Here is a 15,891-nt window from a genome sequence, read left to right as displayed (position 1 = left end):
AATATGACCATAAAATCTACCTGAACACACTGCTGGGGTCCTTCTGACCCTCAAATGCATCCCAAAGGTGTCTTTCTCCTCCGTAGGTCTGGACTATTGGCCAAATCAGACAATTATAAGAAAAGTTCTCTGCATCCTCCCTCTGATGAGGCCACCATCCCACTGCAGTCACTCTTTTCCATGTTTTCTCTGCACAGGAGTGCCCTGCTCCAGGTCCCCCCCCCCCCCCCACCCCATGTCCTAATCGGAGAAAATCTTCCCTCTGGGCTGCAGGCACCACCCATTTGTCATTCTTAAATAACAGTCCTTCTTTAATTCAACACAAAAACAGAAAATGCTGGAAAAACTCAGCAGATCTAGCAGCATCTTTGAAGAGAGAAACAGAGTTAATGTTTTGAGTCCATATGACCTTTCATCAGAATGATCAACTATTATCGGTGGTTCTTACCCAACTTGTCTACAGTGCTGCCCCCCTGCATTCTCTACTAAAAAAGAACCAATGTTGGTCTTGGGAGGCGCCCCAGAAAGAAGCTTTCATAAAGGTGAAACAATTGTTTCCAATCTATTAATGTATTATGACCAGGCAAAAGAGTTGTTGCTGACACATGATGCATCTCCCTACCGAGTGGGAGCATTGCTCTTTCATCGGAAGGACGTCAGCACAGAACAGCCAATAGGCTACATATCAAAAATGCTCACCACAGCAGAAAAGGGATACTCGCAGATAGAAAAAGGAGGACTGTCCATCCTCTTTGGCATCAAGAAATTTCACCAGATCGTACACTACCATCATTTTACAATTATTTCAGACAACAAACCATTGCTAGGATTGTTCAGTGAGGACAAGGCTATACCACCTATAGCCTCAGCAAGAATATAATGACGTCCCTTAATTCTGGAAGCGTATGAATACACTTTCGTAAATAGGCCTGGCAATCAAATTGCAAACGCCGATGCCCTTAATCATTTGCCTTTACAAGAAAATGGTGAGTGCATCCCAGTTCCACAGGAACTTGTTTTACTGTTAAATTTCTTAGATTCCTTGCCAGTATGTGCTCAATAGGTCACAGACTGGACAAGTCGGGACCCAGTCCTATCTCAAGTACGAGAACAAGTGCTACATGGTTGGCCACAGGAGCCTGTACCTGACAAAATGAAAGTGTACTTCAACAGAAGACATGAAATAACCAGCCAGGATGGCATCTTAATGCGGGGAATATGAATGATAGTTCCTCCAAAGGGAAGGGAGCCACTTTTAATTGAACTACACTGTGCCCATCCAGGAATTTCCCGATTGAAGACCATAGCATGCAGCTATCTATGGTGGCTTGAGATGGATGGCAAAATGGAGAGTTTAGTAAAGCACTGTGATCAATGTCAGCAACTGCAAAGGTTGCCAGTGACAACTCCATTACACCCATGGAAGTGGCCAGGTAGACCCTGTGTGCGGTTACACATTGACTAAGTTGGACTTTCCTGGGAACAATATTTCTGCACATTGTTGATGCCCATTCAAAATGGTCGGATGTATATGAGATGAAGTCACCAATGTCGGCTGCTACAACTGAGAAACTATGCCAGAGTATTGCCATTCATGGATTAGCAGAAGTAGTCGTTTCCAATAATGGCACAGCAATTACAAGTGCTGAGTTTCAAAGGTTTATCAGCCTCAACGGTATCATTCAGGTGAAAACTGCACTGTACCACCCTTCCTCAAATGGATTGGCCTGAAAGGGCGGTTCAAACATTCAAGGCAGGCATGAAGAAGCTAACTGGCAACTCCTTGGCAACCAAGCTAGCACGCTTTCATTTTCATTACAGGACTACCCCTCATACAACAACAGATGTCACACCTGCGGAGTTATTGTTGAAATGCCGTCTATATCGAGATTGAGCTTAATAATGCTGAACTTAGAGGGGAAGGTGGAAAGGAGTCAGGGAAGCCAGAAAAGTAGACACGGCTGGCATAGTTGTGAGAGGAAACTTACTGTGGGAGAATATGTGAAAAACTTCGGGGAAGGACCAAAGTAGTTACCGGGTGAAATAAGTGCGGTGACTGGACCTCTATCTTACCACATGGATGTGGAAGGCCAGATCATCCATAAACACGTGGACCATTTAAGGAAGAGAGAGATCATCAAGATATGGTTCCACCGGTGATCATGACCGGGTCTGTGATTCCTGTTGAGGGTACTCAGCCCAGGACTGACATGTCTAATATTCCTGTAAGAGTTGAGGATACAGAACTGCAAGTGCCCACTGAAGCACCCAATGTTCAGGCAACTCTGGAAAAGGAGGTTCCTGACAACCTTAAGTTGTGATGCTCCGGCATTCCACATGTACCAGGAAACAACCTGAAAGACTGAACTTGTAAACTCTTTACCCAGTATAAATATTATGTTGCTTAGAAAAATATTTACTTGTAAAGAAAATATGTATAGCCGAGTTAAAGGGGGAGGAATGTAGTAACTATGGTTTTATTTAGTGTGTAATGTACCTTTAAGAATAATATTTGTTAAGGAACCAATAGAAGAGTAGCACGGGCTACCTCAACAGTCAGCGTAGAGATCAAGTTTGAGTTGAAAGCACAAGTATAGTTGCTGTTGCGTATATTGTAAATAAACTTAATGTTTCCACCCAAGAAGTGTCTGCACATCAACTCTATCACTAATAGCACAACAGAAACTCAGGGTGGAATTATCTGTGCCCATGGTGGTGGGCGTGTTTGGCGGCATGAGCGAACAATATGGTGACAAGGCCAAAAAACAGTTTCACAATGTTGTGAAACCAGTTTGCAATCATCCCCTCTGCCCATCAATGGTGGGTTGCGTTTCCCACCATCGATCATCAGGAAGTTCATTGTAATACATCTGAATATCTTTATAAGCCCAGCTCACCGGAATTATCCCCTCACGCTGGATTATGCGAGCATATTGAAGTGTTTCACAAGTGTACAAAAGAGGCGTGCACCTGGAAAGCTGCATTTCGTTTGGGACTTTGAGGTTTTTTTGCCTACCTTGCTTCAGTGGTGGCAGAGTGGTATTGCCACTGGACTAGTATTCCAGAGACCCAGGGTAAGGCTCTGGGGACGCGGATTTGAATCCCACCATGGCAGATGGTGAATTATGATTTTCATAAAAAAATCTGGAATTAAAAAAGTGTGATGATGACCACTAAACTATTGTCATCTTTAGAGAAGGAAATCTGCTGTGCTTACCTGGTCTGGCCCACATGTGACTTCAGACCCAGAGCAATGTGGTTGACTCTTAAATGCCCTCTGAACAAGGGCAATACCTGCTAGCCTAGCCAGTGATGAGCAATAAATGCTGGCATAGCCAATGATGCCCATATCCAATGAACAAATATTTTAAAAAACTCGCAGTCATCCATGCCAGGCTTCACAGTCAGCATCACATCACTTTTAAGGGGGCTCATGGGCAGGTCCCTACCCACCAGATCAGCCATAAGGCTTTTCAATGGTTGCAGGGCTCGGGCTTGCTTGAGAAAGGGGGAGAAATGGCATCAGGCAAGGGTGAGGGCTGTACTGGGGAAGGGGAGAGTGTGGGGGTACAAGTTGATCTGCGCAAGTGGCCTCAAGATGGTCAGGGCTGAGGAGGCGGTCTCCAGAGGAGATGAAATCCCTTGGAGATGTGAGGGTGTGTGAGAGAGTAAATGGTGATGTTCCTTGAGCTGGCAGTGAGTGAGATGCCAGTGAATGTGTGATGGGCTTGTGAGGGTATTCGTTTAGAGTGATAGGATGGTTGCCTTACCCTGGCAGCATGGATGAGATCATTGATCCTCTTTCTGAATTGGATGGCCAACCTCTTCTGTGCAATATTGGCATCGCCTACCAAGCTGGAGTGGAGAGATTGCTGGACCTCCTGCTGCCAGAATGGGGTAGAGGATGTCACGGCAGGCCTTCATGGTGTCCAAAAGGCACTCCAGGGACATGTCACTGAATCAGGGAGCTGCATTCCACTTGCCTTTCGGGGCCATGTCTTCTGTGCAGCAGTCCTGGGTTGAAAGTACTGAGAGTTGTGTGTGTGGCTGCACTTTAAATGTGGCACTCAGCGTGAGCAAGCAGCAAATGAGACCCGCCTGTCACTGAAACCATATGTTTCTGGGAATGCATGATTAATGAGGTGGGATTGGGATGAAACAGGGTGAAAAGCTGCCATTGTGGCCAACGGGTAAAACGTTCTTTTTCCTGCCCACTACCGCACTTAGTACAAATCCAGGATGATTCCGCCCACCTTGATCACCAAATACGCCATAGCTGACAACTTTGCTTGCTGTGCACTCAGGTGACTCGGTCATTTCCATGACACTCTATCTCATTATTCGGACTCCAAATTCCACATCCTGTCTGCATTTTCCCCCTTTCCATATAACTGGATCCACCTACAAAGTTGTCTCTCCCTTTCAGAAGAATGCCCTTTTTAAATCCCCCTTCTGTTTCCCGCACCCCTCTCCTGTACAATAATGTGGTTTTCCCATGTACCCCATGTTTACTGCGAGGCTCGGGTGTTTCAATGGTCCCATCTTCAAACCCCAATAACACGGCCTATCTAATAATAGTCAGGCTGGACACTGTCCTTCTTTAATTCTCCCTTCTACCAATAATCTCATTAGAGTATGTCCCGTTGCTAGAGTTATCATGGCAGTTATCATGGTGAAGTGTTAACTGCCCTGTATGTACCTAAACGGTATCTCTCACATGATGAGTATGCCATTTCTACTGGAGTTAATGTCCGAGAAGAATACATGACCAGTCTAAATTTCTCATCGGCTGATTGTAACAATATTTCACTTAAACTTTCTGCGTACTCTGGCCAGACCCCCTGTCTTTTGTTCCCAAAGATGGGGCTGTTTGCAGCTTCACCTTAAATGTCTGAAAAGCTCTTTCGCATTCCTCTTTCCGTTCCCATTTCACTGACTTCTGTATTAAAGTGTACAACCATCTAGCTATACTTGCATAATTCTCCATAAACTCACGGCAATTTCCCATCAGTCCGAGGACAGCTGGGGGCCAGAAATTTGCTGAGTCCGAGTCAGATGACGAACCTCTGGACTCAGTCATGTCATGCTGGATCTGTAAAGGCAAGCTCAGGAACATCAGGAAGAGACGTCCACCGCACTCCTCAGATTGCAAGGTATGATGGCTGCCTCCACCTCTGCTATGGATGACTGGGGAGCACCAAGATGTAGCGGCAGGGTTAGGAAAGTTAAGAAGGTGTCATTGCACAGCCTGGGCACGGGGGTGAATCACTTGTACATATTGTTCATGATTGTCAATAAACTGCCAAGAATGTCTCCCTGCCTATGGCTCCTTGTTCTGATGAGCAGTGTTCATGTCACTCAGATGTGAAGCCTTTCTGTCCAAGATAAAGACAGGTGTCTTAGTCCAAGGCCCCTTCCCTGTGCTTTGTGCAGCCTTCAGACCGAAGTGACGGGCCGGCCTCACATTCCCTGGACATATTACTGATGCCTGCACCTCGATGGTGCTGGTCAATGTTGCCAGAATGTTGAGGGCAGGCTTCACAAAATTCCGCCATTCTCTCTGTGTGCCCTCAGCACCTTTAAGGTGGGGCTGCCCCCCCGGCATCTTGTCAGCATCTGTGACCAGTGACGCTGCGCTCCTGAAGGGGGTCAGGTGCTGAAGGCAGACAAAGGATCAGATGCTTTTAAAGTTTCATGGTTGTGTCTCTATGATATGACTCCTGCCTCGCGCAAGCGAGCTGTCCTCGGTCAGACAGGATTTAGAAGTTCTCAGAGGCTATTTGAAGTTCTATGGAGTGTCCTCACTGCATCCTCCTGCAATCCTGTGGACTAAATTGCAGGTCTCCACCAGACCAGTCCAGGCACCGGAACCTTATTTTCAGAATCCCGATCGTCTGCTCCACCAAGTGGCAAGTTACAGCATGAGCCTTATACCTTCAATCTGCTGCAGTCTGAGGCCGCCAATGAGCATCATCAGCCACGTCCTCTGTGGGTAGCTCTTGTCCCCAAGGAACCATCCCTGCAGTCTCTGTGGACTCCAGAAAATGTCAGGGATTTGTGACCAACTGAGAATGTAGGCATCGTGCACACTCCCTGGAAACCATGCATAGACCTGCTGGATGAGTTGGTGGTGGTCGCACATCAACTGCACATTCAGCAAATGAAAGCCTTTGTGACTGACATAGTTGAACATGTGTTGCGATGGATATCTCAGCGGCATGTGAATGCAATTGATGGCACCCTTCACCTGTGGGAAACCCATGATCTGAGCAAATCCAATTGCCCTTGCAGCCTGGCTTTCCTGGTCCCAGGCGAAATGCACAAAGTTGTGTGCCCTCGCGAAGATGGCATCTGTGACCTCATGGATGCATCTGTGGGTGGAGGCTTGTGATATCCCACAGAGGTCACCTGTGGAGCACTCAAAGGAGCCACTGGCATAGAAATTGAATGCCGTGGTTACTTTCATGTCCACTGGCAGTGGATGCCCTCCATGTCCCCACGGTGCCAAATCCTGCAGCAGGTGGCAGATGTGACTGACCAGTTCCCTAGACATGCACAGTCTTCAGCGACACTGGTTCTTGGTCATCTGCAGGAATGAAAGGCGGCGTCTATAGACCCTGGGTGTTGCTAGGCGCTGATCAGCAATGGCTTGCTGTGGCTCTTCAGCAATGTGTGTTGGAGCCCCAGCCACCCCTGCTTCCAGAGGGTGCTGCTTCTCTCTCTGTGCAGCCAGATGCCTCAGTTGTTCTCTTCTCAGTCGTCTTCACTCTCTGTACGCCATGAGGCATACAGCCAGTTCACCAGGCTCCATGATCCTGATGTACTCCTGCAGAATGAAATGCAGAGACGCATGGGTTAGCTTGGGGGTACTAAGAACATGTCTTGGTTAAGTGTGAAGGCCCCTTAACGATCCCCGGAGAGTGCTGGCCACCACTGGGCGGCCAGAGATTAGAGCACTGCATGGCTGCCAGAAACCCCATCCACATCCGCTCCACGCCACCTGGCCGATTGGCAGCAGCTTTGCTCATTGGACTGCATACTGTGCAGTCAGCTCAGGCGCAGACATTCTCCTAACCCGCGCTGCAAGGCTTCACTGTTAACTTGAAACATGGGGGAGACTGGTCCAAACCAGGATGATGACATTGCAAGGGGCTGTGACCGCCTCTACCAGGTTATTGAGAATAGGCGGGAATGTGGAGTGTGGTTACAATCAGACCTGCCATGACCTTATTGAATGGCGGAGCAGGCTCGAGAAGTCAAGTGGCCTACTCCTGCTCCTAATTCATATGCACGTATTGGGGCAACCAGCTATAATTGCTCCATCCACATTAAAAAGCAAACACCTCTAACTCTCAGATGAATCGAAACCCTGCACCACAACCATTGTCTCTAGTTACAAGAAGTGACCTTGCACATATCCTCCCAGTCCAGGGGTTCCTAAATCTCTTGCTTCCTTTCATTGTGAGGGACTATAAGCCTTTTGTCCTTCTCCTGAAACCTTTCTTCATATCACTGATGTTCCTGCACTAACTAATGCGGCTTTCGCCTATTTGCCAACAGCCTCACATAGAGTACACATTTAGTCTTCCTCTTGGCCATGGGAGTTTGCCCCCATTCCTCATCTTCCTTCAGAGGGTCAGATGCAACCATGATGATTAGCATCCATCCCTCTTCTAAAGGTAATTTCATACCCAAATACAGCTCTACCCACGCTTGCATTTTCCCCTAGCAGGCCCACCCAGGCATACCAGAAATCTGTAGGTAGGTGAATCCACACCTCCCCTCTTATACTCTTTTCTCTGCTGTTCAGCTTGAACCAATCTGCGTGGAAAAAATTATCAAGGCTCACAACTGTTCTTCTTAATAGTTTATAGTAACATTGGTAAACGTACAAACATCAGTATCCTGCTCCCCTTTTAAGTTAAATCAGCACTCACAAATGAACTTACAAATGTCAATACCATGATCCTTTTTAAAAGGTGAATCAGTATCAAACTCACAAACACTGTCCTGTAACTTCTGAACTGCACTCACACTGTTAAATCTTGGATTGCTGTTTTCTGAAAATTTGCTCCTTCGATTCCTGCTGTTCCTTTAGCTTAGTTGTCCTGCTTTAGTCCATCCAATTCCCTTATTAAACTTATTTGCTGAGAGCTCCAGATTGTACAGTGCTGCCACCATTGTTGGCTGCTGCCTTTTCTCTTGTCTGCTTTGGATGTCACTGCTATCTGCTGCTATCACTACTGCTCTTATTACTGAAACATACGTTTCTTAAAAAAATACTCAAAGATCACACCCATGACAAAGATTGCTGCAAAAATCGCTCCTCAATTCTGTGTCTTCTTACATATTGTAACAATTTCATGAATAGTTTATTAGCATATGAAGGTGGTTTCATTGTGCAAAATCCTGGTTATATTAGGCCAGTTTCACTCTAATCAAAAGGTTCTCTGGTTCATGAATGGTGTGTTATGATATGAAGGTGGCTTCGAAAGGGGAAGATCCTGGTTACGATATTCAGTAGGTATTTGCTCTAATCAAAAAGTTCTCTGGGATTAGCCTTTTCAAGGAATGTGACAGCACATTCAGACACTGGCTCTAAATCTGTAGGTATTACTTGCAGTTCTACAGTTTGTAGATGCATACCCATTGTGTGGCCTATTGGCTTCATTAGCTGTCTCTTGATTAGTATATTGAGCAAGTCACTCAATGTGTATACATTAGGCATTCAATGTCCTGTGGAATACTGGGAGGCAGAGTTTGGCCAATTTCTTAAAATTGTTCATAACGAGCAGCTTTTTTTTGCAGAACCCCTTTTCTTTTGCTTTTAAGTGTTCTTCTAAGTTGAATGCGTTATTGCTAAAGTATCGGCTACACTTCCACCATATCCAGCAAAGTAAACTTACAGATGCACCTTTTCTGCCATGTGGCTTGAAGCCCTCAATAAAAAGTCTCCTGCTCTATTATCTTCTGGCTGTTTGTTAACACACCTTCACTAGCCCTTAACAAGCAAAAACTTCTAACTAAGAACTAAACCTGTTAGGTACTGGAAGGAATTGGAAGTGTGAGTGAAAATGCACCAGTACTCTATTTATGTTGCCATACAAAAATACATCAGCAGAATGTTGACACATGTAATAGCATTAATGCACAGATTCCCCTAAGTATTTATATAATCTCACATGCATTGTCTGACTGCAATGCAAGCGCATGGTTGGAAACTTGCCCCGCTGAGGACACAGACCTGACTGTGTCTAACAGGAGTAACTTCTTATTTTAAAATTGTGCTTTTAAATATCCTAATCATTGCTAAAAGCAATGGCAAATCAGACACTCCAGATTACTAATGTTGCTCAAACAGCTAATAAGCTTTTGCTGCCAGTATAGATACTAGTGCCAAAAAAGCAGAAGGGAAAATGTGGATCCTGAAATTGTATGCGGAGCCAGTATATCCAGATTCTGGTCTAGTTTCCAGCACATTCCCATTGATGTAACAGCAGGAGCACATCAGAATGGCTGAACTTATTCAACTCCACCATCTCCAAACTGGTTTTACCAACTGAATGTTATTATCAGTTACAACTATTTGAGGGAAGATAAATGATTGCCAATTAGACAAACTTGGCAAATCCTTAAATAACTACTTGTTCAGCATTATTGGATTTATGCTGTGACTGAAGTGAGTACACAAGAAAATATAAAACTTGGATCAAGCTACCAAGGGTATTTTATGTGCATTGATCTTCTTATAGATTTTGTACTCAGCAGACTTATAAATTGTTATAAACATTCATTTAATATTGCAATGTCCCAAATCATCAACAATTACCTGACTTTAAACAAGATTTTGGCTGTGTCATATGTTAAAGGTAGATCCTTATCAAAAGTGAGACATTATAAGCAAAATTAATATGACAAATTGCAAATATATTTAAATACATGAAGCTTTATTTATTTTCACAGAGGAGGAAACGGGAACAGTTTATGTTTTTAAACCAAATCCCAGAAATTTGACAGTCCTGTCATATTTGCACAATTTTGAGAAGAATTTGGTTTGCCTCATCCACATAACGTGCACTTTATCCATGTGTGAGCCTGTAGCAAATGCTTGAACTGAGACCAGGATTTTCTGGGCCCTTTGAGGAGGGCCTCAGAGGTAATGGGAGGAGGGACGGCTTGTGTAGTATCGTGTGAGTTGGCATCGGAGTCATCACTTCAGTTGCATATTTAGTGCAGGATGGATGGCGTGGTGAGATGAAAGGGTGAGCAGATCTGCCAAGCAGGTGTTGCAATTTTATGCAAAGTGCATGGGGGCCAGGGGGTGCAGAGCTCCGGCAGGTAAATAAGGTGGCAAAGAGGCTGTAGGTTAGTTCAAGGCTTCACTCGGCAGCTGTCGGGTGAGGCAGTGTGTCTTGACAGGAAGGCTAGAGCAGTGGGCCATTGCATCTTGCTATGAGAAGACTGTGGTCCAGTGCTATGACATCAGGAGTGTGTCAGGGTACCATCTGGTTACTGACACTTGGGTGGAATGAAAGGGGAATGAGGTTGTTGGAGGAAGTGCCCGGGAGAGGCGCCCTTGAGACTGGGCCTGCTCATCTGCCATGAGCATTGTGCACACAGGAGGTGAGTGAGGAGGAGCACCTGAGGCGGACAGAGGTATTAGTCACAGGCTGTCACAGGCTGTCAGACAGCATCAGCCTCATGGCTACCTATAGACTGTGGCAGCCTTGGGATGGGGAGACAGGAGAAGACAGCAGAGGGGACCATAAGCAAGCTGCAGTGCGAAGAAGAAGGTGCCCTGCAGCAAGTGTCTACAGGCAGAGGATGAGTATTCTCCTAATGTCAGAGTAGCAGAGTCGCCAAAGACTGAGCCTCCCCGGAGAGGCATGCACAGATCTTTATATCATGGTGACAGGCAAACTGAGCCCTATTGGTATTGGTAGTCACTCGATGCCAATGGCAGCGAAGGTACCAGTGGCCCTTAACTTCTGTGCCCCTAGTTCATTCCAGGAGCCCACTGGAGGCATCTCCCAGTCAGGGGCACATCACTGCATCAAGGTGGTGACCAATATCCTTCTCAGGAGGACCAGCCAAAACACCCATTATCGTACTGATCTGGATAGTCAGACTGAGAGAACCACAGGAGTCAGAGCCATCACTGGATTTCCCAGGTGCAAGGTGTGATAGATTGCATGCATGTGGCCATCAAGGCTCCTACAGGCCAGCCAGTGGCCCTCATTAGCAGGAAGGGATTTCATTCCATCAACATGCAACTGGTCTGTGACCACTGCCAATGGATCCTGCAGGTGTGTGCTTGGTACCCTAGAAGGAGCCACGATGCCTACATACTCAGGCTCTCCCAAGTGCCCGAACCTTTCACTCCGCCCCACAGCCCTTCAAGGTTGGATTCTGAGCAGCCAGGGTTACTCACTAAAGAGATGGCTACTGACTCCAGTTAGGAAACCTCAGATAGAAGCAGGGGAGAAATACACCAGTCATGTGGTGAGCCAAGCAACAATTGAGCAGACCATCAGTCTCCTAAAGATGAGATTCAGGTGTCTGGATCATTCCAGCGGGGCACTTCAATATGCCCCAGTAAGGGTCTCTTGGATTGTGGTGGTCTGCAGCACTTTGCACACCCCGGTGGTGCAGAGAGAGGAGGCCATAGCCAATGAGGATATAGTGGAGTGCAAGACATCCTCAGACAAAGAGGATGGTGAGGAAGCCAGAGAGATGCTTCAGCACCATGAATGACAACAGGAACCCCATGGAGGATGCAATGACAAATGCACTAGGGAGCCTTGGAAGGCACTTACAAATACACGCTTCAGATGATCCTTCCCACGTCATCCTTCAAATCAAAGAAAGGTCCACCTTCACCCTCCACTGTTGCTGTTTATTTCAAAATCCCAGGGTCCTACACCCAGTGACACTTTGCCCATCTGCATGGATAATGTGATGACCACAAATGCCATGGTCCCTCCCAGACAGCTGACCTATGAAAGAGAACAGAAATTCAAAGAGTTTCACCCTTCCAGACACAGGCCTCTAGAATCAGCTGAAGTTCAAATGGATGTATGTGCAGTGGAGGACACAGGAACACCATCCTCATGCTCACCCAAGGCTCCATTGTGCCCAATCATGAGACTATTCATCTTCTTGCATCCCCATTCTTACCTCACCATCCACAATGGAGCGGCTCTGCCAAATCCAGAGCTTCCTCTTCCATGAGTGTGAAGGTAGCGAGCAATGGGATCCTGCCATCAGTCTGGGTCCTTTCTTTTGCACTTTGGGCTATATTCTTCTGCAGAAACAAAGAAGAGAAATGTTAGTTACACAACAAAGAGAGGCACACTCCCTAAGCAAGTGGCAGCTGAGCTGTTAATTTTGGGGGCACTTGAATATGTCCAGTGGTCGACACACTGGAGCAACCTTTCAAGGGTCAGCACTGGGTTACAATCCATGTAGAGACCGATAACTTGAAAAAAAAATTGAACTTCCAGTGACTGGCTGAAAGGATCACACAACAAGATTTCAAGTTTTAAGGCTTTTACTGTAACAAACAAGCTAAAAGCAACGTTGACTAAACATTATTTCAGTAGGCAACTTAAACCCTAAACTACAGAAAAGTTTCCTATTATCTTTTAAATGACCAAAAATTATCTTTTAAATGACCGAAAATCCTTCTCCATGGTTATATTTAACTCTGTCCCTTAAGGCACTTTGTTCATCAGGAACTACTCCAAGGCTATTCTCAGGTCCCAAGGGCTTGCTTTTTCTTTTTCCAGTCAGGTAACTTCTAATTCCCCGAACTGACTTTCATGGTGAGGGTGATCCCAGAGATTTCTCCCCAAGCCAATGCTAGGCAAATTTTCCAGCCCTGTTTAAATCCTCATGAACATGGTCTCCTCAATCCAAGCATAAGCTTCCACCCACATTCTGCGTGGTGAACAATAGAAACTTGCTTCCTCTATCTCTCTGCTCTTTCTCTCTCTCACTCTTAGATTCTTTCAGACTGACCATATCTGTGAGGTTCAGTGATATGTTAGGAAACCCTGCAACATGATCCTAGAGTGGTTTCCTGTGGATTCTTACCCTCTCAAAGTCCTTTTCCATGGCAATGTGAATTACATGGAATGCTGATTAACTATCTTCTAAAACCACAACTCTCTATCTTGGAATTAAATAGAGAGTTTAAAGTCTAACTGTCTACAAAACCTGACATTCCTAACACCTCCCTGCAACTTGGAGAACACCAGTCTATCTGCCATCAGCATTGCTGTCCTTGTCATTATTTACATGAGTGATTATCTTGTATCTTCCTCTCAGTAAAACAACCTGGGATCCCTTTAATCTTTAATAACCAAGCCACTGAACTTGTCAGGCAGAATTCAGAGCAGATCACATGACCTCCTTCATTCCTCCATTTTACCCTAAATTTTATCCCACGGCATGCAAGAGAAAGCTCCAAACCCAAACAATATTACAAACTTTGTATTTGTGGCAACTGACAGACCCGTTGACCAAGATGCGGTATATTTTTCTTACAGGATCTTCTGCGGCCTAACCCCATTACCACTGAGTGGTAATTCTCCACCAACCTTACTTCTCATGTTGCCATTTGTAAACCCCTAAGGGAACTGAGGTGTGGGGTACTCACCTTGGCAGAACGAATGAAGTCTTTCACATGCTTGCAGCACTGCAGCCAGATTCTCCGGATGACCCTACTGCTGACCTCCTCTACAGCCTCCATCGTCTTGCTTGATTAGGGGAGGTCTCTTCCTTCTCTCCCTGGGAAAGAGGGCCTCAATCCTTTCCTGAGTAGCCTGGAGGAGAGCATGCAGGATGTTGTCACTGTAACATGCCACGCCAATAAGTATCAGTTTCCTCTGGCTTTCAGAATGGCTGCTTTGCGGACCAGTATAGACCTTCTCACACTGGCAGGGCTGGACTGGTGGCTGTGGCTTCAATGCAGACTGAGGCTTCAGTGCTGGCTAAGGTTTCACTGTAGGCTGTGGTCTCACTTCAGTGTTGCCTGAGGCTTCATTGCAGGCTCTGGCCTCATGTGCAGGTTGTGGCCACAGTGCAGGCTGATGCTTCACTGCAGGCTATGGTTTCACTGCTGGCTTGGCTTCATTGCAGGCTGAGGTTACAGTGCAGGCCGAGGCTTCTTTGCAGGCTGTGGCCCACAGCAGGTGGCTTTGGCCTCAGTGTTGCAGGCTTCACCGCTGACTATGGCTTCAGTGCAGGCTGCAACTTCACTGCAGTCTTTAACTAAGTCTCAAGAGTGCTAACACATCTTATAAAATGTGGCTACTGTCTCACTGATCGCTTTCATTCCAGCATTGATCCCCCGCCTGCCGGCAGATAATTGTGCCACAGTGCAGGATGGCACTCCATTCAGAGATCAGATCGCAAGTGTTAGCAGCTACTTCTGGTCCCGGGCCTTTCATGGAAAATCCCAGCCTAAAACTTCTTTGTCCCTTTCCCTGCTTTTTTTCTCCCTTCATTATTTCTCCTCTTCTCAAACCTATTTTCTGGCAGAGTTCCATTTTACATTACAACAGTGACTACACTTCAAAAAGTACTTCATTGGCTGTAAAGCACTTTGAGAACAAAAACAAAAATACCTGGAAAAACTCAGCAGGTCTGGCAGCATCTGCGGAGAGAAACACAGTTAACGTTTCGAATCCGTATGAGTCTTCAACAGAACTAAGTAAAAGCACTTTGAGATATCCGGTAGTCATGAAAAGTGCGACATAAAATTAGTCTTTTGTTCTTTTTCTATTTTTCTAAGTCTGCAATAAAATACATGTCCAGCTGTTCCCTGTGAGCTGAGATGGGAACAGCAGTACAGTGGTTATATAACAGGACAAGTGACACAGAAGCCTGGCCTAATGATCTAGAGACATACACTAGAATTTTCCAGTCCTGCAAGGCAGCACAGACTAAAGGAAGTACACAAGTACATGCCAGGGGGGTGAGGGGCAAGGCAGCACTAACTGAAGGAAGTACACAAGTACATATATGGGCAGGGTTCAGAGGGGTGGGTGGGTGGGGGGAGGAATTGGCCGAGCACTTGGAAGAGCTTGTCAAAAGTGAGCATTCTTCTGCAGCTGAGACTCCTCAACTGAGAATCAATCTGCCCACTCAAGCAATGCAAAAGCATGAAAGTGTCACCAAATGCTCCAGAACTTTTCATCCCTCAGACACAGACTGCAAATTATTGTGTGTTTTAGGGGGCTGCAGAGCAATTAGCCGACTGGGCAAGCTGTAGAATCCCCTGGTGAAAGCTGGTCATGGCGGAGGCACTGGTGAGGGCACTCACAGCCCCTTGCAATGTCTTTATTAAAGTTTGGATCAGTATCTATTATGGTTCAAGCTAACAGCACAGCCCTGCAGTGCGGGTTAGGACAATGCCTATGCATAAGCTGAGAGCACAGCATGCAGTTCAGTGGCCAAAGCTGCCATCAATTGGTCAAGTGGAGTGGGGAGGATGTGGGTGGGGTCTCGGATAGCCATGAAGCGCACTACACACTGGGCATCCAAGTGGTGGCCAGCACACTCCTGCATGCTTGAAGGGGCCCTCAGACTTAACCAAGAGCGGTTCTTAGGACACATATGCTACCCACGTGTTTCTCTCTTTAATCCTGCAGGAGTGGAACATCAGGATCATGGAGCCTGGTGACTTAGCGGTATGCCCCATGGCTTACAGAGACCAGAGAAGAAGAAGAAAAGTGCGGCGGAGGCGTCGGCTCGGCAAAGGGAGGAACACCTCCCTCACGATGAACGTGTGGCAGGGCCTGCTATGTATGCAGCTGAAGGTCCACAGCAAGCCATTTCTTATAGGCACTTCACGTGACCCAGGGTCTATAGGCAGAACATGTCATT

The sequence above is a fragment of the Carcharodon carcharias genome, chromosome 5, assembly GCF_017639515.1.
Source record: "Carcharodon carcharias isolate sCarCar2 chromosome 5, sCarCar2.pri, whole genome shotgun sequence".
Classification (NCBI taxonomy): Eukaryota; Metazoa; Chordata; class Chondrichthyes; order Lamniformes; family Lamnidae; genus Carcharodon; species Carcharodon carcharias.
This window is presented reverse-complemented; position numbering follows the sequence as displayed.